Source organism: Microtus pennsylvanicus, chromosome X, assembly GCF_037038515.1.
Source record: "Microtus pennsylvanicus isolate mMicPen1 chromosome X, mMicPen1.hap1, whole genome shotgun sequence".
Lineage (NCBI taxonomy): Eukaryota > Metazoa > Chordata > Mammalia > Rodentia > Cricetidae > Microtus > Microtus pennsylvanicus.
The window spans coordinates 16023626-16047680 of NC_134601.1; the positions used below are offsets into that span (position 1 = coordinate 16023626).

At 44.4% G+C, this 24055-nt stretch overlaps 1 protein-coding gene across 7 annotated transcripts in view; it reads left to right on the forward strand.

The window, feature by feature from the left end:
• The first annotated feature begins 3663 nt into the window (after positions 1 to 3663).
• The window catches only part of Mamld1 (mastermind like domain containing 1), a 124544-nt gene continuing 104152 nt past the window's right edge, over positions 3664 to 24055 (forward strand). For 2 of the 7 annotated variants that reach the window (XM_075957457.1, XM_075957462.1), the window contains exon 1: positions 5277 to 5490. The gene's annotated coding sequence lies outside the window, so the exon portion shown is untranslated. Of the gene's footprint in view, positions 3758 to 4288; positions 4376 to 5261; positions 5491 to 24055 lie in introns of those variants that run through there. The other 5 variants (XM_075957461.1, XM_075957463.1, XM_075957460.1 and 2 more) reach the window with 4 other exon arrangements.

A 24055-nucleotide genomic window follows, 5' to 3' on the forward strand; every position in this document is an offset into this window, starting at 1 on the left:
CATTTCCTGGCTTTATGGTGGAATCGATGCAAGCCATTCCACAGCTCCGTAATTAACTGTTCACTTGCTAATGTTGGCTTTTTTAACTAAATATTTTTATTTTTTAAATCAGTGGAGTAGCCAGAAAGTTACAATCAATATTTTAACCATTTCCTATTTGTTTCCACTGTGTTTCTTAGAAATGCTTACTACCAACAATGTTCCATTGCTTAAGAGCTCAGGGAAGAGAGCGAGAGAGTTCAATTTGTTTCCTAGGGACTTCCTTCTACCGTACCAAGGCATAATTCCTGATGTCCTCCATAGTGCCAGATTCTGCCTTCTTACCTGACACAGTCTCACCATTTACCAGACATCCAGGGCACTTTCAAAGAAGTCAGACAACCAACATAGGGGGTTTGGACTGACATGCAGAGCCTGGGTTGTCACTTGAATGCACTGCATTTTGTTGTATTCAACACCAGCCTCATGTCTATATGAGCGTTTGGTATAATAATCACAAGAGCACCCTCTTATTTAAGGGCTAGACATTTATGGAGCAGTGTCTCGGTCCCTTTCATGTTACTGTGATAAGATGTGTGGCAGAAACAACTTCTGAGACTGGTTTTTAAGGTTAATCCTCTCCATGGTTGTTTGTCCCAGTGAGCTTGGCAGGACCTCAAGGCAGAGGGAATGAGTGGCAGAGGAGAGATAGTCACTTTTTGGCTGACCAGAGGCCAGGGAGAGTCAGGAAGCAACTAGGGATACTAGTTTTCTAACAGCCTTTCCATAGTGGCCTACTTCCTCTACCCAGATCAGACCCCCGAAAGTTTCCACCACCAGTTAGGGAGCAAGCATTCAAACCATTCTCTTTAAATCCTAACAGCTGAGTACCTTGCCAAGTGAGGTCCACAAATATGAGGGAACTGCAACCTTGCAATACCAAAACAAGGCAGAAACTATTGTCAGGACTTCATTTTCAACGAGAAATGTGAGGCTATGGAGATGGTCCCGTTTGGATTTAGTGCTATCAGCAGCAGGGAGCCAGCAGGGAGTGCTGATGAAGAGAACAACTGGGTATGCTTTCTGATTTTTAGTCAAAACGTGACTCCTCCCTGGTCTCTACCTGGGCAGAACCCCCAGAATTCCAGAGGCTACCCAGTTAAGCCCTCCCCCCACCGTTTGTCATGCGAACTTTCAAACACTTGGCATATGTTCACAGGAATATGATTGAATAGCAGGTGGCTGCTGATTATTTTCAAATCCATGAAGGTCCAGGTTTGGGTCAGACCAAAGGCAGGGCCTATATATGCCTTGGCATAGTGCCCCTGGACTCCACCATCTCATCCTCGACCCTTTGACAGCCTCTCAGGAGCAGAGCCAGGAGCTTCCTGGGGGTAGGGGCTCAGTTCCTTGAGACCTTTATGGGATTCCTTTCTTTGGCTTTACCCACAAGCCAGGGCTGTATCCACTAAGTGGGCGGCTATACACCAAGCTTTGAGACTCAGTTTCTTAGTGTTCTGCTACTTTAAGGTATGAGCCACTGAACACATGCCTTTACCTTTCATTATCTAGAACCGGGTACACATATTCCTGCAGGTAAAGGAAAGTATCTAGAAAAACGGAGGGAAATATGCTGTTAGCTTACAACTTAGGTAACTAAAGAACCCTGGGTAGCTCCACCCTTCTATTCAGTGAAGAGAAACCCTCCCACTCCCCTGCTTTATCAACCTTGGAAGTGCCCTCGATGACAACCAGGGTGAATTCATGTTTCCAGCAAGCACAAGAAATCCATGTTTCCAGCAGTAACTGATAGGAGCCCTCACTGTGCCTCTCTGATTACTTGTAAGACAGTCTGGTTACTTTTAAGACGGTCTCGTAAGATATCTGGGCTACAGTGACCCTTGATCACATGACCTAAGGCTGGTTCCATGGTGTTAACACCAAGCTCTTTGCCTGACCTTCATCCTTCTTACCAATTGTTTAGGTCACAGAGCTCCTGAAAACATGATGACAGCTATATCTCCCTTTTCCAGGGTATGCACAATTCTGTGGCCAGCCTCTCCTCCCCCAGTTTCCTAGAAAGCTCCAGGAAGAACAAAATCTATGAACAGTCACTGAGCAGAGAGATGCCACACCAGTCAGAGTGGGTACCACAGAGGTGCCTGCAGAAAGCAGGCCCAGGGCTGCCCTCCTGGGATGTAAGTTACAGAGGCCAGCCGCTGCTGAGTTCTAGAGAGAAAACAAAGAAGGGAAAGGGAGAGGAAGTGCCAGAGATGGGCGTAGGGCTTTGAAACATTACACAGGGTGGCCAGGTGACATTTATATCAAGACTAAAGGAAATGAGGAAGCTGGCCTGTCTGGGGGAAGTGAATTCCAGCCCTGGGGAAGAGCTAGTGCAAAGGACCTAAGGTGAGAAGGACCTAGCCTGTTGAAGATGGGCCAGGAGGCCCATGTGGAGTAATTTATGGTGATGGAGGAGGCAGGGAGCTCTGTCCCACTTGGCCATCAGAAGACCTTCCGCTTTCTCAACTTTTGTGCAGAGTCAGTACAGCATTTTGCACAGTAGAAAGCAGAGGGGTTTGCTGAAAGGAAGACCCTAGCCAATCTTGCTCCTGGAGTGAGCCAGTAGGAGGTGCAGGAGCCTGGAAGCAGAGGTTATCCACAGAGAAGATTGGGCCCATGCTTTTTTTTGAAGCCAGAATTTCTGTGGGACTGGATGAGGAGTATGGCTGAAAAAGAACAATTATTGAAGCCTCCAAGGAGGAGGTCCTAGGTAAGTCAAAGAAGCACACTGCCTTGAGATCTTGAACTCTGGGACCAGCAGGGCCCTGGCTAAGTGGAGTGAAGAGAAAGCCCCCTCCCAGATGGCTAAATTCACGTGTAATATTAGATGGCTAGGGGCCTTTGAATTAGCACTGCCAGGCAGTTAGCTTTTGACCAGGTCCACAGCTGTGATCTGTGCTTCCTTCCAAAGACACTGGGGGAATGCTCATCACTGCCTTCCTGGAGGATGCAGTGCTTGGGGCTTGAGTGGTACACCACCAGGAGTAGAGCTCCATCTCCCCCTTTCTTGGTTAGTGCACATTTAAATGCTAAGAGTCCATGAACACTGCTCCATGGTGGTTGGCTATCCTACTCCTTTTAACTCTGTTCAATCAGATATTCTTGAAGAGACTCTCAAGCTCTCTCAGCCATAGGAACCCTAGATGGGGTCTCCTAGCAATCTACAGTCTCTGGTGGCAGCTGCAGGTCCAAAGTAGAAAGGATTGTGCCCTGCTCCAATGTATTCCTACCAAACTGCCAGGCTGAGACATGCACACCCCCCTCGACCCATGGATGGTTCTTTCTTGCCTCCTTTATCCAGCATCCGTGCCTGGAGTTTGTGCCCGAAAAGAGCTGGGTCACCACAGAGCTTTAAAAAAGCTAAGGGGGGATAACTCAGCTTTGTAGCACCTAAGATGCCCACCAGGAGATTTTTGTCATTGTTGGTTCTAGATGTGTCTACCCCCCCCCCCCCACACACACACTGTCCTATATCCTAGAGCTAAGGAGGGAAATGAAAGGGGGGGGACTGTGTGGGCTACGCCCCCTCCCCCCGCCATGACCTGGGACTTCCTAGGACAAGCAGACAAGAGCGCATTGCTACTAGTTAGAGGTACCTGCAGAAACCCAGCGCTAGCTGTAGGAGTGAGTCATCGTGACATTTCCCTGCGGTGCTCAGCCCCTGCTGCCACTGCTACTGCAGCAGCTGCTGCCGCTGCCACCAGGGATTTTTCAGGTTAGTCGCATGCCCGGGTTGGGTACTCTGAAGAAGGGAGTCAGCCCACACTACCAGAGAACAGAGATGGAGGTCTCCAGCCTCGGCGCCGGGGGTGGGGGGTGGGGTGGGGGTTGGGGGACACTGGCCCACTACGCAGTTTACAAGCAACTCGGGCTACTGCAAAAGCCACAGGTGTTGGTCCTGTGATCAACTCCTCCATAAACAGCTAGTCCAGTCAAGCTTGAGCATGGTCTTTGCTCGCCCTGGGCCCAGAGAAAGAGACAGCAACAGAGAGACTATGGCCAGCGTGCCTGAGTTCCGGGATAAGCTTACTCGCAGCGAGAACAACAATCAGCCTCTGAGCTGAGGACAGACAGGAGGGGGGCGGGGGTAAAGGGGGAGTGAGGAGGGGGACATCAAGGAGGGAGAAGGCGCGCGCACTTGCGCGCCGAGGGTGGGGTGGAGCACAGGCGTGTAGGTCAATGGCTGACACTGGGGAGCCTAGGTCCCTACTGTAATCACTCCTGGCTGGTTTGTTTGATCATCCAGGTATGAGTTGGTGATGAGCCTACAGACACATTGCTTGCAGAGTGAGACCAGCGCCACCCGCCACGGAGCAGCTGCTACCTACTGCAGGTGAGTGCCCTTACCTGAAGGAAGAGGGAGAAGCGGCAGCTCTGGCTTCAGAGTCAAGCTGTGTTGAGATTGAGAAGGGGTCTCCCTCTCTGTTTACTTCATCATCATCTGTCTGCCTCTCTCTGTTAGCTTTCTCTTGGTTTCTGTCTCTCACCCTCGTCTTCAATCTCTCAGGCTAAGTCTGGAACATTCTCTCACCTTATCATGGTTGAGTGCTGGCTTTTCTGCTCACTCTCAGTCTTCTGTCCTTCCGTAATCAAGCTAGCCACCAACTTGCTCTGTTCTGACTAACTGGAAAAGTTAACCTGGGGCGTGTGACTTTTCCTCTAGGCCCAGGGTCTCCTATGGCCCTGGAGTGGCCCCATCCCATTCTTATGACTGGGCTTGCTTTCTAACCCCGCTATTGCTTCTCCCGATCAGCGCACAGTGCAACCACTTGACTTCGTTGGTATAGGCCACCCTTCACCTCCTAAGGAGCCTTCGAGGTAACTATGCCCTCACCCTTTCCACTTCTCTAGTCTCTCCTAGCTGCCCCAGGGAAAAATGAGGCTGCCACTGCGAATCCAGCCCGCTGTTCCTTCGCCCATTAAAAAGTGTCTAGAGGATTTGGGAAGTCCCTTGAGCGACCGGCTCTTAGTTTGCTTGTGTCTACATCCCGGTCTGGAAACCCTGCATTTTAAGGCTTGAGGCCGGTGGGGTCGCAGGCAGGGCAGCGCAGCTTCTCCTTTAAGACCAGAGCTGCTCGTCGCCGTGAGTGTGAGGGTGTGTGAGTGTGCGGCGTGCGTGTCTCCTCCTCCCCGAGTGACACAGCAGTGAGAAATGCCTATCAGTAACTTAAACCCCCCCGAAACTCCACCTTCCGGGCGCGCGGCGCGAGCCGGGCGGTGGGAATGGAGCGAGCAGATTGAGGCCGCCACTGCAGCGCCGCCAGCATGAACTTGGCCGCGAGCTGAAGCGGCGGGCAGCGGGCGGGCGCGGGGGCACCGGCCGCTAGCCAGGGGGTGATCTTCAATCCGGCTGGGCCATTCGGCGGGCGCCTGGGGGAAGGCTGCCTGTGCCGGCGGCTGCCCGCCCCTCCGACTCTGTCCTGGCTGCTGCTGGAGCTCCGCAACACGGTAAGGGTGAAGGCAGATGCGGGAGGTCCGACTACTAGGGTGGGGGGGGGGCTCCAGGGTGCACTTATAGCCCCCGCTTATAGTCTCTATCTTTGAGGATCCGGGGCCCCGGGATGCTGTGAGATGGGAGACCCCAAAGTTTGCTCTGAGCACACGGCCCACCTGGCGCTGGGGGTTGGCCGCCCCCCTCTCGGACTGGCCTAACTGGGGTGAGCGCAGGTCTCAACGTCCAGGGTCTTTGGTCTCTGCCTTCTTTTAGGGGCCCCAGGGGGAGCCCAAAACTGGGCGGAGGCAGCTGCATTCCGAGGAGGAAAGGTATAGAGGGGTGCAAGCTGCGCGGGCTCCACGGGCTACATTAGGTTAGCAGGAAGCACCCACTCTATCCCCACACCCCTGGGCCGCTTGCTCACTGCCCAAGGTGCCATCAGAGATTCTGTCTTCCCATGCCAGCCCCCGAGTCCAGCAGTGGGCACTAGATGAGGAATACCCCTGCCCCAAATCAATTTGCTGCCGCGGAACAGAGTGTGGGGTGTGCGCGTTGCCCTGTGCTTCCCCCACCCCATTTGCCAACTCCTCCTCATGAAAGCAGCCTGGAGCAAAACTGGGGGCCTGAGGCAGCCCCTACTGATTCCCACCCAGCGTTCCCAGAGTCCCTGCACAGGAATTGGCGCTCCAAGCTCCCGGGCATTCTCTCTGCAGCCTAGCCAGGCGCCAGGCTCTGCCTAAGGCGGGTGGGAAGCCCCCCGGAGCGCCGCCAAATACTTTTCTTGGCCACTTGGTTTGGCCAGGTTCCGTCCTGACGCAGTGAGTACGAAGCCTGGAAAGCTAGCGGTGCTGTCTGATTCCGATCGGTGATTAAATTCGGACTGAGCGGACACTAATAGGATTACCCCACAGAAAAACTCGGCCCTAAAGCCATTGGAACCTGGGCAAACAGACGCGCCTCAATCTGGGGGATTCGCTCCCCGCTGGGCTCCTGCAGCTGGGTGCGGCTGAGTCGGGCACCCCGAATGTGGGTGTGTGAGAGCAAGGGCAGGAGCACGGAGTGTCTAGGGAACCTGGGGAGATTGGATTCCAGTTGCTGGGGTAGCTTGTCCTTATTATTTGGCAGCGAAGGAACCCCTTAGAGTACCGTCCTCAAGCCAAATGTTCCCTTTGCGGGTAGCCGACTAAGGCCGGTTTTGGGACATTGTCTGTGAGGGCGAGAGAGCCTAGTCGAGGAGAGCAGGTCGTGCTGTAACAAAGACGCAAAGTCTCCTCAAGCCTCAGCAATTCTCAAAGAGTTTGCTAGGGAGAGGGCCAGGGTCTTCCAGAGAAGACCCCCGCGGGAATCATGTCTCCCCCATCGGCCCCGGGCCATGGCCGCTACTCCTGTTCCCTGCCTGCGGTGGGTGGATGGGAGCATCACAGCGGCTCGGCCCAGTTTCTTGGCAGGCGCAGGCTCTCGCTCTGGTGCCCACTGACCGGGCGGGGTCTACCATGCACCCACCAGGGCTTCCCGGCTGCCACCGCTGCTCAGGGCCCCTGGAGGCCGCTCAGCTTCTTTCCTTCCCTCCCTCCCACCTCTTCTTGTCTTTATAGATTCCCCCCTCCCTCCCACCCCCGCCGCCGCCGCCGCCAACAATCCGCTTTATAAAAAGCCCCTTTGTTTCCCAGGAGGCTGGAGAGAGGGAAGGGGAAAGGGACTCAGAGGCAGAGGGCGGGGGAGGCAGCCTCCCTCCAAGTAGCTTCGAGCCGCTTGGGACAGGAGGGCTAGTGTAGGCAATGGGGGGGGGGGTGTCTGTATTTTGAGGACCCTCTGTAAGAGCCCGGGAAATCTCGGAAAGCTCTTGTTCCTGACGTATTCTATGCACTTGGTCGGCCAGCCTTGGACACCCTAAATTCATGCAGCTAAGACTGTCTGGCCTGCTGTACTGGGAGCAGGCAGGAGCTAGGCGGGAGGCGGCGAATGCTCAGCAGGGTGGGCAAATGCTGCAGGTCCCTGTTATGACAGGGCTTGGGCATAGGGGGCGCCCTTTCCTCGGTTTCGCTTTACTTTGGGGCGCCCCTCTCAGCCAAAAAAAAAAAAAAACCTAGGGTGGCTGCTGAGCCTGTAGGCAGCAGAGGCACTGGTAATGGTTTGAGACTTTGACCACCTTGTAGTCTAGTTATATTCCTCTTCTTTCCTGCTCCCTACTATTGTATCCTCCCCCCAACACACACACACACTCCACAGGATTGAAACTCTCCGAGGGTGCCCTTTGTTTGAGGCATGAAAAGTGAGTAGCCGCGGCCACCTCTAGGGTAGTCTGGAACTGTAAGTGAACGCAGAAGCTGCCAGGGACCACGCATTGGCCTGTTGCCTCTATACAAACACAGGGTCTGGCAACAAGGGATGTCCAAAATGCACCGGCATCAAGTTTTTAGCTGGACTGAGGATTTATGGGCTGTGTTCCTTCCACCTGCTTCCCCCCACCCACCTAACTTGGGATAAAACCGGGCTTGCCATGTGGGAGGTTAAGCCTGATGTTACAAGTAACCTTTCACATCCTGTCAGCCCGCTCCTCAGGGCTTCTCCAAAAGAACTAAGTTCCTCGGGGAAGATAAGGTTACTGATAAGAACAAAAAGTGACAAATAAGAAGGGGTGGGACCTAACTCAAACTGGTAGTCTCTGGAGTAATCCTACTCCTCTCGATCCCTCCTTGCTTCCACCCCTCCCGGTACCCCCTTAATCTGGTGTTGAAGTCTTTGTGAGTACAAGCGCCTGCAGATGCATTCCTTTCTACGTCTTTCTCCCGCTCCACCCCTATAGCAATAAGTGTGTTGTCTGAACATTTTTTTGGTCTATAGAGTAGTAGGTGAAGTGGTACCCCCCCACACGTACACACACATCCCAATTACATCTAAAATCATAAGAAAGTAATCAAAGGGTGAACTGTTGGTTCTACTTTCTCCTCCTTTTGTGCGTTTCTTCTGGAGCAAGATCATTGGAAAATAAAGGAGCTGATGTGCGAGATGGAACATATGGTACCTCCAGAAGAGAGGAGCTGAAATGGCCTTGAACCTGCCGGACAGACCAGCTGTTTGCTGCCAGCTAGAGCAGCTAATCAGCTTTTTCCCCTTAAAGTAACAGCCCTCTTTTCCGTTGATGACCAGTAGCATATTAAATAGGATGTTCTCTAGAGGGGAAAAGTGATGGGATTCTATATTGTTTTGTGCTTTCACAGATCTCTTGTGTTTTTGCTGCTCGGGGAGCTTGTCTTGCTCTCTAGCTCTACCTGTGTCCAGCTTGTGCCTGTTTCCTCTAGTATTTATGAGAATGATGCTCACAGTAGAACTTGGGAATCAGGGAAGGGGAAGAAAGGGATGAGCTGCTGCTGTTAGGAACACCAGCAGTGCTGCCCCTGGTCTCCCTTTAAAAACATCTTAAGAGTTGAAGGGCTTCCTTACAAGATCTCCATTAAAACCATTCTCTTCCGGCGAGGACCATTTTCAGTTTTTTCTTCAGTACAATGTGGGGGGGGGGGGGCAGTTTGGCGTTGGAAGAAAGGCTTTAGAAGACACAAGGAAATTCCATGTTAGGAAATCATTAGCAAAGGGTGACTTTGTCTGTTTTCCTGCCACTGACGCTGACAATGACACAGATGTGTGGGTTGAAACAGGAACGTCATTGAATTTTTAAACTGAACCAGGAAATAGCCTGTTGCTGGAGTTGGGGGGGGGGGTTACACATTCATTGCCTGTTAAGATAGGAGGTTTGCTGTTGCCAATCCTTTTCAGTAAAGAAAAGGCATTTTTAAACCCAGCAGCAATTTAATCTTTTCTCCCCCTCGCTAAAGGCTTAAAATGCACCTGTTAGTGAATCATGCTCAGGAACTCCATTACTGTTTGGGGTTATGGGATGAACAAAAATTGATCGTAACCAAGTGGTTCTCCTGGCAGAAGTAAGCCTACTTTTTAAAGGGGCTTTGCATATGTAGTAACCATTTTCAATTTCAGTGATTCTGATTTTTCTTTCCCTGAGACAGTAGATGGTTGATCAGATAATTTGACTAGAAACTGGGTAACATTCTTTTCTTTCTAAAAACTTCTATTAATTAACAGAGGGATCACGGGTAAGCTTGTCCTCCCTTCTTGCATTCCCCCTTTAGCCCCTGAATCTGATTCCCTCCGAGTTTCTAAAGTATTAGGATCTGTGAACAAAAATGGTCATTTTTCTGGGAAAATGAAGCATCAAGTTCAGCCTTGCCATTGGGGAAAACAGTAAGATAGATAAAGAAATGGGGCTAAGATTTTAAGAGACATTGAAAAGAGGGGAGTTAAATGTGGCAGAAGGCCAATCAAAGCAATATTAAAGTGGGAAGTGCCCCCCTCTTGTGTATTTGCAAGTGTGAACTTCTAACCTAGAGTTATAGACAAGGAGGCTGAGAGGCAGCCCAGAGTGCCTCTTGTCCAGTACCCCTAATCCAGCCCTCTTGGGGCCTATTGATGGCAAGCCTCCTAATCACTGGGCTGGTCTACAGATAACGGGATCTAAACTCTTTGAAATTGGACTGGCATATTTCCAGAGGACTCATTAAATATAGAGCAGATTTGCTGCCTTGCAGTTATTTAGCAAAGGTTACAAGGACAAAAAGGCCTGCTATCCACATACACACATGACCCACTGGGATATGGATTCAGAACTCGATGCTGAACCTTTTCTTAACCCTTCAGTTCTGAGGAGTGTCTTCTAAAGAACACATTTCCTACTTTAAGGATTCAGCAGCAGTGGAAGAATCTGCCACTGTCCTGCTTGATGTTAATATTGATTTTATAACTGGTAAGGGTGGACGTTATGAAGAAAGACCTTTTATCCTCTCAGTTCTTCGGCAATTATCTTGCTGCCATAAATGTTGATACACATATAATTGATGTAACTAAAAAAAAATTCCCCTTATCCAAGCAAAAACGGCTGAGTGTTTGTTGGGGCAGAGAGAATGCTGAGAGTGTGAATAGACCGACCCAGATGTCACTGGAGAGGGAGATAAATGATGGAAGAACAGGAGCTGGTTACTATGGATCGGCACAATGAACCCATTCCCGTTCCTACACCTCTCACACCACCACCACCATGAAGGGGTAACCTAGGCAGCACCAGTCAACTGGATGGCAAGAAAGGAGCATTGTAAAGCTTAGTTGGAACCATTATGATTTTAAAATTTTTAGACAGCAAATCCGTGAACATCTTTAGGACTTTGAGAAGCAAAAATTCACAAGTACAGTGTTGTGGTATGTGTTTATTATTTGTTGCTAGTGTTGTGCCATTGTTCTTGCTACGTAAGTGTAGCAGAGGAAGAAGAAAAGGCCTCCTGCAGCTGGGGCCTGTGAATCAAGGAGGTCTGCATAAGGTGAGAAAGGGTTAGCACATTATAGCATATTCATATATGTCCTGTGCAATCCTGCCCCTAATTACCAGTCCAGAGCTGTTAGTCCTGGAGCATGTATGCAATGCGAGCTGAAGCTGGCATTGAGTTGAGCTTCTCCTTGTTTGCTCTTTCCCCTCCAGTTGTTCTCTCTCCCGTCCTTCCTTTCCCAGACCTTCCTTGGTTTTTCCTTGGAGCCTCACGTTTTCTTCTAAAATATGACCTCCCTAATTTCCAAACAATTGGACATGTTACAATCTAAGAGTCCCCTAGGGAAAGAAACCCGGCCAAAGGCACTGAACTCCGTAGAGTAAAGGTTTCTAGGGACACGATCTTGGGCAAAAGAAGGCAAAAAGCTCTTTGCAAACTCCATGAAACTTTCCTAGCCCAGATGGACTGTTTTGACCTCTCATCTCTTCAAGCTCCAGACATCCCCATTGTCTCCTGCATCTAGTTCATAAGACAAGGACCTTGCCTAGGCCCTGGAGATAGTTCTAACCCATGATCACCTGATTCTGTCTTTTGACCTTCAGTTAGCTGGTGATTCTTTTTTATTGTGAAGTCTAAGACCCACCTGTAGTTCCTTACTTTCTCTGGGTACCCTTTTGTGTGTTCTGCCCCACCAGCTATTGTGTTTCCCACCTTTCTCGTGCCTGTAGGAGTACCTTGACAGTAGGCCATAGGGATACCTGTCTGCTGGTTTTAGAAGAGGTCAGGCTAAAGGGCCAAAGCTACTGAATAGAATAGCATCTAGCTTAGGAGAGTCTGCAGGCCCTGGTGGTGGGAGGGCAGGACCTTAAGGACTAAAGGCATGGCAATAAATTGCAGTGCTTCGGGGTGTCCAGAGTGTTCTGTGCAATTGAACCAAGCCCCACATTGCTAACCATCCACATTTTCCCCTAGAATTTCGCCTGAAAAAAAAATTAACTCTCAACTTCTTTCATTGGCACACTGGCACCTCAGTTCCAAAGGATTGTGAAGGAGATTGGGACCACGGGTTTGCTTGCCTGTTTCATGGCCCCAGTTAGCAAGCTGACCATTGTCACTATGCACAGTTAACAAAGGAACACCAACTCCTCTGAAGACTCACTTGCAGAAAGATTAACCTTATTGTAAGAAGGAGAAGTCCAGTGATTTTACAGAAGAGAAGACTGAGGCCTAGAGAGCGGCCCAACTTTTCCAGGAAGATGAGAAGGACTGCCCAAAGTAGCCACATACTTGCCCTCCAGTTCTCAGGCATGTCCAGAAGATGCCTTTTGCTCAGAAGTTTGAGTAGACGGGTGGTTTTTCAAGGCAGATCAAAAGTGGTGAGAGGAGATGCAGGGCCTGGAGGAGGAGCATTTTGAATTGTGCTGTAAGATAATCTACCCTTGAATCTGTGTGTGCTATGGTCAGGAGGTCATGGGGAACTATTGGGGTCACAGCTGCAAGACTGGACTAAGTTGGAGAGTGAAGGCTGCAAATTCATAATCAGTCTGGGGCTTGGCAGCAATAGTCTCTAAAGGGATGATGTCTCACCCTGCTTTCAAGTTGGGCAGTCAGTGCTGTGGAGAGCTTTGCTGGGTAGTCTTTGCTGGCATTTGTAGGATGTTGTTTGGGTTTTATTCTCAGTGAGTTCTCGGTATTAATATCTGTCTATGGAAGTTCCAGCACCGACTTTAGAATTCAAAATGGGACAGGAGTTTCGGTGTAATTGCCAACATCACATGCTTTGTGAGGCTAATTCTGAAAGCCTGGCATGCATTATGCTAGGTTTGGGGAGGAGAGCACAGTGTTTCTGAGCTGCGTGTCTGTCAAGGATTAATTTAACCTCTAATTACTACATTTTCTTTGCTGTGTGTTGCATGAACATGTTACAACAAAGCTCAAAGTATGCTATTTTATTTCACTGCCACTCTAAAATTAATTTCAGGGATTTGGAGTCAAATCTGACCCACTTGGTGTTAAAATAGTTGTGCTGACATTGGAATTAAAGTGAACAATCTGGTTCTTTCTAGAGATGCCCCAGCCACAGAATAAAGAGCTTGATTATGTTATTTGTTCTCACAACCCTCAAAATGAGCTCTTGGCAGCATCAAGGAGTGTCGCTACACTAATCCCATTGGGAACTCAACACCCCCAGGGAGCCCCAGAAGCTGCCTCTATATTTTCTAGGTGTTCCCTTGGGATTGAGAATCATGCCTTGAGCAGCAGGGCAGCCCAGAGGTCCTTTCCTTCCCACTAATAATACAATATGAAGCCATTATCTAATTGTAGCCTCTCAGGAGCCTGCTCTGGGGCCCAATCAGATCCATAATACCACAAGATTAAACTCATGGGGTCCCCAGTTTCCTGTCCCTCCTCCTAGTTGCCATTGCATGTGCTTTTGCCCATTCTGTCTTTTCTTAAAGCAGCTAGGTTTGTCAAGGGTGGTTGCATTCAGAGCATATTAGATATGAGTATTGATACTGGACTGCAATGCAGAGTGTCTCAGACGTACTTTCATTTCTAATCTCGAAGGGGGAATCGTGCCAGTTACTTGAAAGCAGATCTCACCTAGCAACTTGAGACAGCATCATGTAACTGAACAAAACAGTAGTGATTTGTAAAGCATAAAGTGTGGCAGTTGACCTTTGCCCTTCAAAAGATGCACTGGTTTGGGACCACGTTCATGAGGCTGGGAGAAGCCCCCAGTGCTGTAGTGAGAACACCCACCCACCTGTGCTCCAGGGTCATCTCTCATGCCAACTACGGACACTTAAGGCCAGTCACTTCCTCTTGATAGGCCTCAGTTTCCTCATTTGTACAGAATAAGAATGAACGAATGGAATCTAATGCCCTCCTCTAGCCATGGTATTCTGTGATTGGGGAGCACAGTAAGATAGAAAGTTCTGAAAATATTTGGAAGTGACATAATGATCAATTGTTTTAGATTACCAAAGACTTGAATGCATAGGGGTGTTTTGCTTTTGTTTGGGTAGGAGGGCATGGAGACAGTTAGATAAAGGAAAGCAGTTCTAGAGGTTTGGCTAAAGCCAAAACATTGGCAGTTCTTTGTATATGGCAAAAGAATAGAAAAACGGGAAATTCCCGTAAAGACTTCTCATTTTGCACGTGAGGATACTGGAACTGAAGAAAACTCCATACCTCCCAAGGGCTATCCAGCAAGTTACAAGACACCAAACTAGCTCAGGCCTCGGGAGTCCCATCTTGCAAAACACCCCATAGTTCCTAAGCACCAGCAGAAGAAACCTTTAGACTGCCCATTACAAATGGGCCTGCAGTCCGCAGAATACAGAACTGCGAGCGTTTTCTTTCTAGCGACCAAACAGTAGCTTATCGGGAAGGAATTTTTATCCCTCACCTCTTCCCCTAACAGCCATGAGTTGTTTTCAGCTAACAGTAAATATTGAATTTTGTTGGTCTTGTACCGATGCCCAATTTCAAATAAAACAGATTTTATGAATAATGGGGGGTGGTCTCTAGGGGCTTGTTATTTGAAATTATTTCATTTTAAACAGATGGCTGTTTTAGGTTTGACTTCGTGTTTTCTAATTTTCATTAGAGAAAGAAAAAACAACCCCAAGCAACCCCACCCTTATTTTTGTAATGAGTAACAGTTTGTCTTGTCTAAAAGAAGCTTTTAGTTTCTCAACTGTTTGCACTCAGAGTGCTCAGCCTTAGTTTGCTTTCTTAATCATGGAACTGTGCTGGCCACCTAGAGTTCATGAGGTGCTTACAAATATACCCATTTCTTCTGGACACTGGCGCTAGCTCTAGGATTGCTCCTCCCCACTTCAGCCTAGGCACCCCCACTGCTGTGGACTGTGTGGAGGGGAGAGTCAGGAAACTCTGGGCTTGGTGAGGAAGTAGCCTGTGAGCTGAGTTGAGTCCAGCTTCACCGTCTCATTTTGTGGCCCTGCTCTCTTTGAGCTCCACCAGCCTATCACTACATTGAGGGAACATCTGGGGGTGATTTTTCTTGTTATGTTGAATCCCCCTGTTTAGAGGATGTGATTTGACCAGAGTTGGGCCTGCCAATGGTTATGTTTATGTATGTGTGTGTGTATGTGGGTATATACAGCTACTTGTGTTTGTGTGTGGAGGCCTGGAGTCAACATGAGCTCTCTTCCTCTTTCACATGCCACCTTGAATTTCATATTCAGTGAGAAATTCTATCTCAAAGAGTAAGGTGGCAAGCGATGGAGGAAGAGAGCTGATGGGGGGGATCTGTCTACCTCCACAAGGCTTAAAAACATGTCTGTTCATCAAGTAGCCACTAAGCCATTCTCCGGGGCTACATTTTGATGTTTCTGCAAGAGAAAGGTAGATATCTTGGCAAATACATTCACTAATTATGTAATGCACTGAACTCCTGATGACTGACCTCCAAAAAAATGTGTTCCCTTTTCCTCCTGTCCACAGTGGGACTGGCTTTAGGCTGCCTCTTTGCTTCATGAGAACAACAAAGAAGGAGCATGTGGTACGAAAGTGGAGCCCCAGCTAATGTAATCCATTCAAAATGGCCAAAAGTTATCTAGAAAAATAGATTCAGCAAAAGATTTTTATGTGTTTAGTATGTACAGGCATTACAAAAGATGTGGATGGATGGATGGATGGATGGATGGATGGATGGATGGATGGGCGGACCATGAGCTATTTAGTAGCCACTGTGAAAATAAAGATACACATGAATGGCATGTCAGAGATACAAGCATGAACAAAGCAGAAAGATGACAAGTGCCTTGAAGGAAAAGAAATCAAGGGAGTTAAGCAGTGCCAAGGAGGGTGAGCTTTTCAATACGATGGGCAAGGACTTCAGTGAGGAAGATTGGAACAAAATGTGAAACCAGAGTGCTGTCCAATAGAAATAATTTAAGCTGCAAAACCATAAAATAAACAGATTGAATTAGTTTGAATGATGTATTTTTATTTAACCCAACATATCTAAACTATTTGGCATGTAATCAAGACAAAATTAGTAAAATGTTGTATACTCTTATTATTTATGTCTTTGCATTTAGTGTGTTTTACCTTTACAACACAAGTCATTTGGGACTTGCTAGATTTTAAATTTTTAATAACCACATGAAGTTAATGACAAATTTATTAGACAACACACTTCATGTTAGATGTCCTCATTTTCGTATATCTCTAATCAACTGCACTTTATAGGGTGATTCTGTATTGAATGGTTTAGAATTTTTAAGCATATTAACTTACTACTTACCATTAATTTGCATAAGTTCTTTTGCATGGATGTTTAATAGCCCCTCACATCTTCATTCTCATACATCTACCTGTTCTTCATGAATTCATCCTTTCATCATTTGCTACGTCATATGCATCCCCCGCAAATATCTCTACCTGAAGGCAATTGTCTGGTTTGTAGGCTTTCTGTCTTATATGAGGTGGGTCTGGAGAGAGTTAAACAGAGTAGATGGCATCTGCCACACTGATTGAGATTTTTAAAGAGCACTGGTAGTGGGTCCACTGTCCAGTTTTGACTTGAAAGCTATCCAATTGGCAGTTACTATTTTCTTAATGCCAACATGTACCTGGAAATTCCTGTGCTCTTGCTTCTTAGACAGTCATTTATCAAGCTAGATATTTTCTGAGCATGAACCCAAAGGTCTTTACTCTTTGTTCTTTACATCTTACCTTTGGGGCATTGAATGGTCATTTATAAGCTTTTGTAATTTATTTAATTTTTGTATTTGACATGAATGCAGTCTTCCTTAATCACTATCATCATCATCATCATCAATAGGGGAATAACTAACATGTATAATGTTCTGGGCTACATTATCAGCACATCACATCCACACACAAAAAAAGAATAATTCCAATAATTTCTGAATACCAACCAATTTGTTTCTAAGGAGTTAAGATTTTGGCATATTTTCTTTATATCTTATCCACCCCAGACAGATCATACTTACATACACACATTACTTTCTCAAACTTGTATTGAACAAATTGTGGACACATTGTTCTTTGAACTCCCAGATACATAAATACATACATACATACATACATACATCACACACACACACATCCTAGAAACAAAAGGAATTCTCACACAGAAGCACAGGATGTTGATCAAAATCATAACTCTAATATCGGTGCTAATTTTTCTAAAGAATGCAATTTGGAAACTTAGTTAAAATTTTGTAGATTAAACCGTGGCATAGACTTGCTAATACCTTACTTTAAACAATTTACCTCTTAACCCCAAATTGATGGTATGGTGGTATCGGGAGTGACATGATTGATAGGTGCTTGGGTCATAGCGATAGAATTGTCATGAATTGTATTGGTGTTCTTATAAAGCAGACCCAATAAACCCCCTGGGGTCTTCTTCCATATGAAAAGCCAAGTAGACTGCTATATGTGAACCAAGAGGCCAGTTCTTAGCTCAAATGTATCTACAATAGCTCTCCAGTTTCCAGAACCATGAAACAAAAATATTTTTATAAAAGTTAAAAACAAAACAAAACAGGTTTTGCCAGTTTCTTTAATAAAACCTTTAAAGCATAAGAGAAAATTGAGGATCATGCAGTACAATTGGCCGTGACTTCAGTCTCCTTTAATCTGGGACAATAGCTCAGTTTGCTTTGGTGTTTTGAAGCATTGATGTGTTTGGAGAGTACAGACTGCTTATTTCACAGAATGTCCCTCAATTTGGGTTTGTTGTCTGCTGTTTCCTCCTGGTTAGATTTGGACTGTGTGATTTTTGTTAGGAGTCACAGGAAAGTAATGCTGTGTCCCCTTAGTGCACCATATCAGGGGGCACATGAGGTTGCTGGCTGGCATTGTTGGTAATAGGCACTTCGATAACTTGGTTAAAGTCATGTCTTCCTTGTGCCTCTCTCTTTTCCTCACGAGTTTGGCATCACTTGATGGCCATGCCTGAGGAAAGTTTACAGTAATGAAACTTTTAATTCCATTATCTTGTCTATATTTATTGTTTTGCTTTCTACTATAAGTAAGGCCTTACCCTCCCATATTGTAAGTAAATATATTTATTCATATATTGTTGTTACTATATTTGAAGGGTTTTATCCTAATTTAATAAGTTATGAACCTTTATTATTATCTATTTTTTTCTTCTCAGATTGCTACAGTTTGGGCTCTTGAGAGCCTCTTCAAATTGGCTTGGATGTCTTTTTGTCTATCAGTATCTAATCATCTGAGCATCACCTTCATTTCCACTACAAGACACCAGGCCCAGTTTGTACTTACTTCTCCCTACATTAGCCCTTAAAATCACCCATTTTCCTAGGGAATCTTAGTTCTTTAAATGGATACTAGTATTTAGAAACCTTAGTGCAGATATTGCATGCATGGTCAATCCTACAGGTGTCTCAGCATCCTCTCAGTCCACCAGGCTAAGAGATAATTTCAATCAAATCATAACTTTGTCCGTAAGGCCTATGTATCTATCTACCTAGAAATTTTGAGCTCACATTTATTCCTCTAAATTCCAATTTCATACCAAAGTTCATTCTGCCTTTCCTCTTTTCATTTTTATAATTCCTTTCGTAAACAGTGAGAAATCTCTGCTGTTATCCATAACATATTTACTCACTAAATCCTAGAGTACACAGAAGGTCATTTCAGCATTGCTAACCCATGATTGTGTGGAAGCCTGTTAACAAGGTCCAATATCAGTACACACACACACACACAGTGTCTTTAGCTTCTGACTGTACAATCCATCATTGTAAACAAACCAACCTGAGCTAGGTCTCTGTCTCTTCACTCCCAGGAAGCCACTTTGTCAACTAACTATTAAGATTTTTCTATTTTTCTTTATCTTTTATCAGCCCTCCTCTACAAACACAACACATACACCTACGTGTGCACACACATACTCCTTTCTCGGAATTGGGAGAGCTAATTATGAGCATAATGCTCATTTATTCCCCAAATATTTTAATGACAATTCCCTAAAAATAAAGACATTCTCTTGCAAAATAAATGCAACAACAACAAAAACAGGATTTAGTTTGTTTCTGATTGAACTCCTTTTGCTTTCTCTATTTTTTTTAATTCTTTGAGGGGCATGTGCATGTATGTACGAATTAATAACACAGTACAAGAAGTGAGAAATATTGCAATGGCAATCCACAAAAATATTTATTGTTTCTCTCCTTTCCTCCTCATTCTACTCGTCTACTTTAGTTCACCAATATATTACCTTTTCCCCCCATGCCCTTTTAACACAAATGGACACATTTGTGTATTTTCTAGACCACATTTTTTTGCTTTCATAAAACATGGAACCTTACAAACGCGTTTAGGCTTTACTTTTGCACTTGAAAACATGACCTAGTGAGCATCCTATGTCAGTGCGCAGAAGTCTTGGCTCTTTCCTGACAGCTGCAGTGTACTACATTCCTGGCTGTTGGTATCTTAGGTTGTTTTCAATAGTTTGCACTTCTGCTGCTTCAAGAAGACGCTGGAATATATACATTTTCTTACTGTTGCAGCTGTATCTTCAGGGTCAGTTTTTATAGGTGTAATAATAACAAAGTACAAGTGTGTCAAAATGTAAAAACAAATGAAGTTTTGATATGCCTTGCCCAATTCCCTCCAGCAATCCATGAGAATGTCTCTTTCCCCAGAGCCTCCCCATCAAAGCATTTGCTATACTTTTTATTTTTTCTAAATCTGATAGGTGAGAAATGATATCTCAGTGTAGTTTAATTAGCATTTTTCTAATTATGAGTAACTTGGAACATCTTTTCATATGCTTAAGAGCCTTTTGATATTTTCTGTATGTGCATTATCTGTTAAAGTCTTTTCTTCCCTTTTCTATTGATTTTTTTGGGGGAGTTTATATCCTCAATTTTAAGACTTTGTATGGTGATGATAATTGGGTTTTTATCTGCAATATTTGTTAGAAGTAATTTTCTAAATTTGTTTGTTCTCTTGGTATGCCAAAGGTTTTTGTTTGCTTGCTTGCCTGCTGTTTTGAGACAAGGCCTCATGATTCTCTTGTCTTCACTTAGCCAGTGCTAGAATTCAAGGCATGCATCACGGTCAGCTGCAAAAGGATTTTCGTGTACTTAAGGAACATCCTTTTCTGTTACCACTCTTGGACACTGACTCACAGAAAGCATTTCCTCACACCCAGGCTAAAGAACTTCACCCCCATTTTCTCCCAAATAATAGGCCAACTTTCATGGTTGATTTCCTTGGGCTATTAATATGTTCAAGGTTCATCCAGGTTGCATAATTTATTAGTTCTTGCTCCTATTTTTGATACTTCTTGTTCTCATGTGTGTTTAATGCAGATGTGTCTGGCTCATATTTGTACAGCAGCATGTGCCCACGAGTTCAGAGGCCAGAAATCAACATTTGGGTTCTTCCTCAGGAGATATTTTCCTTTTTGAGACAGGGTGTCTCTCTCTGGAACCTGGGAGCCAATTATGCTAGGCTGATTGGCCAGCAACTTCCTGTGATCTACGTGTTTCCACCTGCCTAGCCCACCATGGCCATCTTTCCATGGCGGGTGCTGGTGATCAAACTTGGGTCCTCAGGTTTGTACAGCAAACACATTACCCACTAAGTCAACTCCTTTAATGTTTTATTTTCTCCAAATGTGAGTAAAATTTATGTTGACAGGGAGGCTGCTTGTTCGTTTCCCGGCTTCCCAGACTCCTGAAATAATCACACAAAAATCTGTATTAATTGCAATACTCTTTGGCCAATAGCTTAAGCATATTTCTGGCTAACATTTATATCTTAAATTAACCCATTTCTATTAATCTGTGTATCACCACATGCCTGTGGCTTACCAGCAAGGTTCTGGCCCATCTGTCTCCTGTGGGCGACTACATGACATCTCCCTGACTCCACTTATTCTCTCTCTATATCTCTTCCAGCTGGTCTTTACTCTGTTAAGCCACTGGCTGAAAACAGCTTCTTTATTAACTGATGGCAATAAAATATATTCACAGCATACATCACCTCCCACATCAAATTCAGTTTGTCCTTCCACTCAGTTGATAGAAATTAGAGTTACCACAGTTTAGCGATTGTGAATAAAACTGTTATGAACATTCAGGTACAATCTTTTATGTGGATATATGTTTTCATGTCCCTGGGGTACATTCCTAGAAGAGGGATGTGTGAATTACACAGTAACTGTTTAACACTTTGAAGACGTGCCAAACTATAATCCAAAGTAGTTGTACCACTTTTACCATCTTGCCAACAATGCATTCCAGTTTTTCCACATCCTTGTCAATACCTGTACTACTTATAAAGTGCTATTTCATTGTAGTTTTGATTTACATTTTTGTTGACTGATAATGTTGAGCATCTTTTGTGTGTTTGTTATCCATTTGCATATTTTCTTTGAAGTGTTTGTTCAGACTTTATCCATTTTTAAATTGAGTTGTCCTTCAATTCTTTAATAAATATAAAGAATCTTAATACATTCTGAGTATTAGAGTCTTACAGTATTGCTAGTAAGTTTTATGTTTTATGGGCCATTTTTTTACTGCCTTATATTGTCAGTAATAAAAGTTATTTTTGTTTGTTCTTTCTGCATTCTTTTGTGTGTTAACACATGTGTGTGCATGTGTGGGTGTGCACAAGGGCATGTGAGCATCGCATACCATGGAACAAGTGGAGACTAGAGAGCAACTTTCAATATTCAATTCTTTTCTTCCACCAAGTGGGTACCAGGAATAAACTCAGGTAGTTGAACTTGGGAGCAAATGTCCTTATCTGCTGAGCCATCTTGTGGGCCCAACAACATAAAAGCTTGCTTTAATTTTCATAAGGCCTAATTTATTTTGTTTTCCTGTCATCACTTAGACTATTAGAATTATACTTAAGAAATAACTGTTTAATTCAAGGTGCCAAAGATTTCGTCTTGTGTTTCTTATGGTTTTAGTTTTTACACATAGTTTTACCTTCCATTTCTGATTTAGTTTCATTAAAACCATATTGAATTAACAGGCAAAACTTTCCATAATTAAGTTGTATAATGTGATAATTATATATAGATATATATTTTAAAACGATTACTACACTCAATACATCCATTAGCCCCTGTGGTTACAGTGTTTGTATTGATCACATTTAAAATCTACTCTGTGAGTGTTAATGACACTTATAATTTGTTCTTTTAGCAAGTGTTTTTTTTTTATTTATTTGTACGAGGCAGTTTACCTACATGTATATCTCTGCACAATGTGCATGCATGGTGCCTTAGAAGCTAGAAGAGGATGTTGGATCTCCTGGGACTAGGATTTCAGAAGGTTGTGATCAGCCCCCATGTGGGTGCTTGTAACCAAACCCAGGTCTTCAGGAAGATCAGTCAGTGCTACTAACTGCTGAGCCATCTCTCTACCTCAATACGCTAATTTTTCTGAGACATGGTCTCACTATATAAGCTTGGATGGCCTCAAGTGCAGAGAACTGCTTGGATCTGCCTCTTCCGTGCTAGGCTTAAAGGCCTAATAACAACACAGTGATGTTAACTATAGTCATCACGCTATACATTAGTTATCCAGAACTTACATATCTCATAGCTGATAGTCGGTGTACATTTCACAGGTCCTGACAACCATTCTAATCTTTGCTTCACAAGTTCAAGTATTATGGGCAGTGCTGCAGCCAAGTATAGTCAAACCTGTATCTCTTTCAGATCGTGATATCATTTTTACTAGGTAGAGTGTATAGGAGTTTTAATTTATGAGGAATATTCATATTTTTCCCATAATGACTGCACCAGTTTTCATTCTTACTAATTATGATCAGGGATTCTTTTCTTCATATTCCCTCCAATATTAAAAAAAATAGCCATGTAACAGGTGAAGTAATACCTCATTGTGATTCTGACTTGCATTCCCCTGATGCTATTGAACAACATTATATATGCCTGTTGGTTATTTATGTGTCTTTGGGGAAATGTATGAATTGTTTCCTATTTTGTATACAGTGAAAAGAAAGGACATTCTTTTTCATGTGGCTATCTAGTTGTCCCCACACTTTTAATCAAAATAGTATTGTTTACACATTGTGTTGTCTTGGTGTATCTTGTTAAAAGATGCACCTGGGTGGGGACATTGCTCACTGGGGAGTGCTTAGTTGTCATGCATAAGACCTAGCTTCAATCCCCAGTACCAAAAAAGCAAAATCAATTGACTATAATCATAATATTTACTTCTTGACTCTCGAGTAATTTACTTTTGCATTGATCTTTATGCCAGTATTATATTATGATTTTTAGTTTTAGTGTTCCAGTGTTTGGTGTTAGGATATGTGTATTATTTTTTTGTGAGCTGGTTTTTGAGTTCACAGTGAAGAAGATATTTTATTAATTTCTTTGAAGTTTTTATATAGATAATCATGTTGCCTGTAGATAAGGGTATATTTATTTCATACTTTCTGACCTATGTGCCTTATATTCCATTAATTTGCCTTATAATACACCAGCTAGAACTGCAAGTGGTTTTATTGAATAGTAGTTATGACTGCAGACATCTTGCCTTGTTAATGTTCTTAGCATGAAATCAGTCAATCTTTTATCATAAAATATGTTTGTAGGGATTTGTAGACACTTGTTACAAAGTCCATTTTCATTCCTATTAGTCTCAGAATTTTCAAAATTAATGGTTATGGAATTTGTCAAATGATTTTCTGTGCTCACTAACATGATCACATGATTTTTCTTTTTTTAACCTGCTTATATTGTAGATAATATGAATTAATTTCCAAATGGTGGACTATACTTATAATCTGTGATAAACCATACTAGGCAATGGTGTATTATTATTTCATACATCCCTAAGTTTGATTTGCTAGCATTTGTTGATTTTTTTAAAAATTAAGTGCATAAAAGATATTGATTTATAATTTTCTTTTTCTACAGTATGTTCATCTACTTTTGGCGTCAGCATTGTAAAATGAGTTGGAAGATATTCCCAACATTTTTTTTAAAAAAATGTTTTTCCCAGCAGTAGTGAGAATGCCTTTAATTCCAGCACTCAGGAGGCAGAAGCAGGCAGATCTCTGAATTTGAGGCCAGCCTGGTCTACAGAGTGAGTTCCATGATATCTAGGACTGTTTCACAGAGAAACCCTGTCTCGAAAAAAAAAGGAAGGAAAAAAGGAAGGAAGGAAGGAAAGAAGGAAGGAAGGAAGGAAGGAAGGAAGGAAGGAAGGAAGGAAGGAAGGAA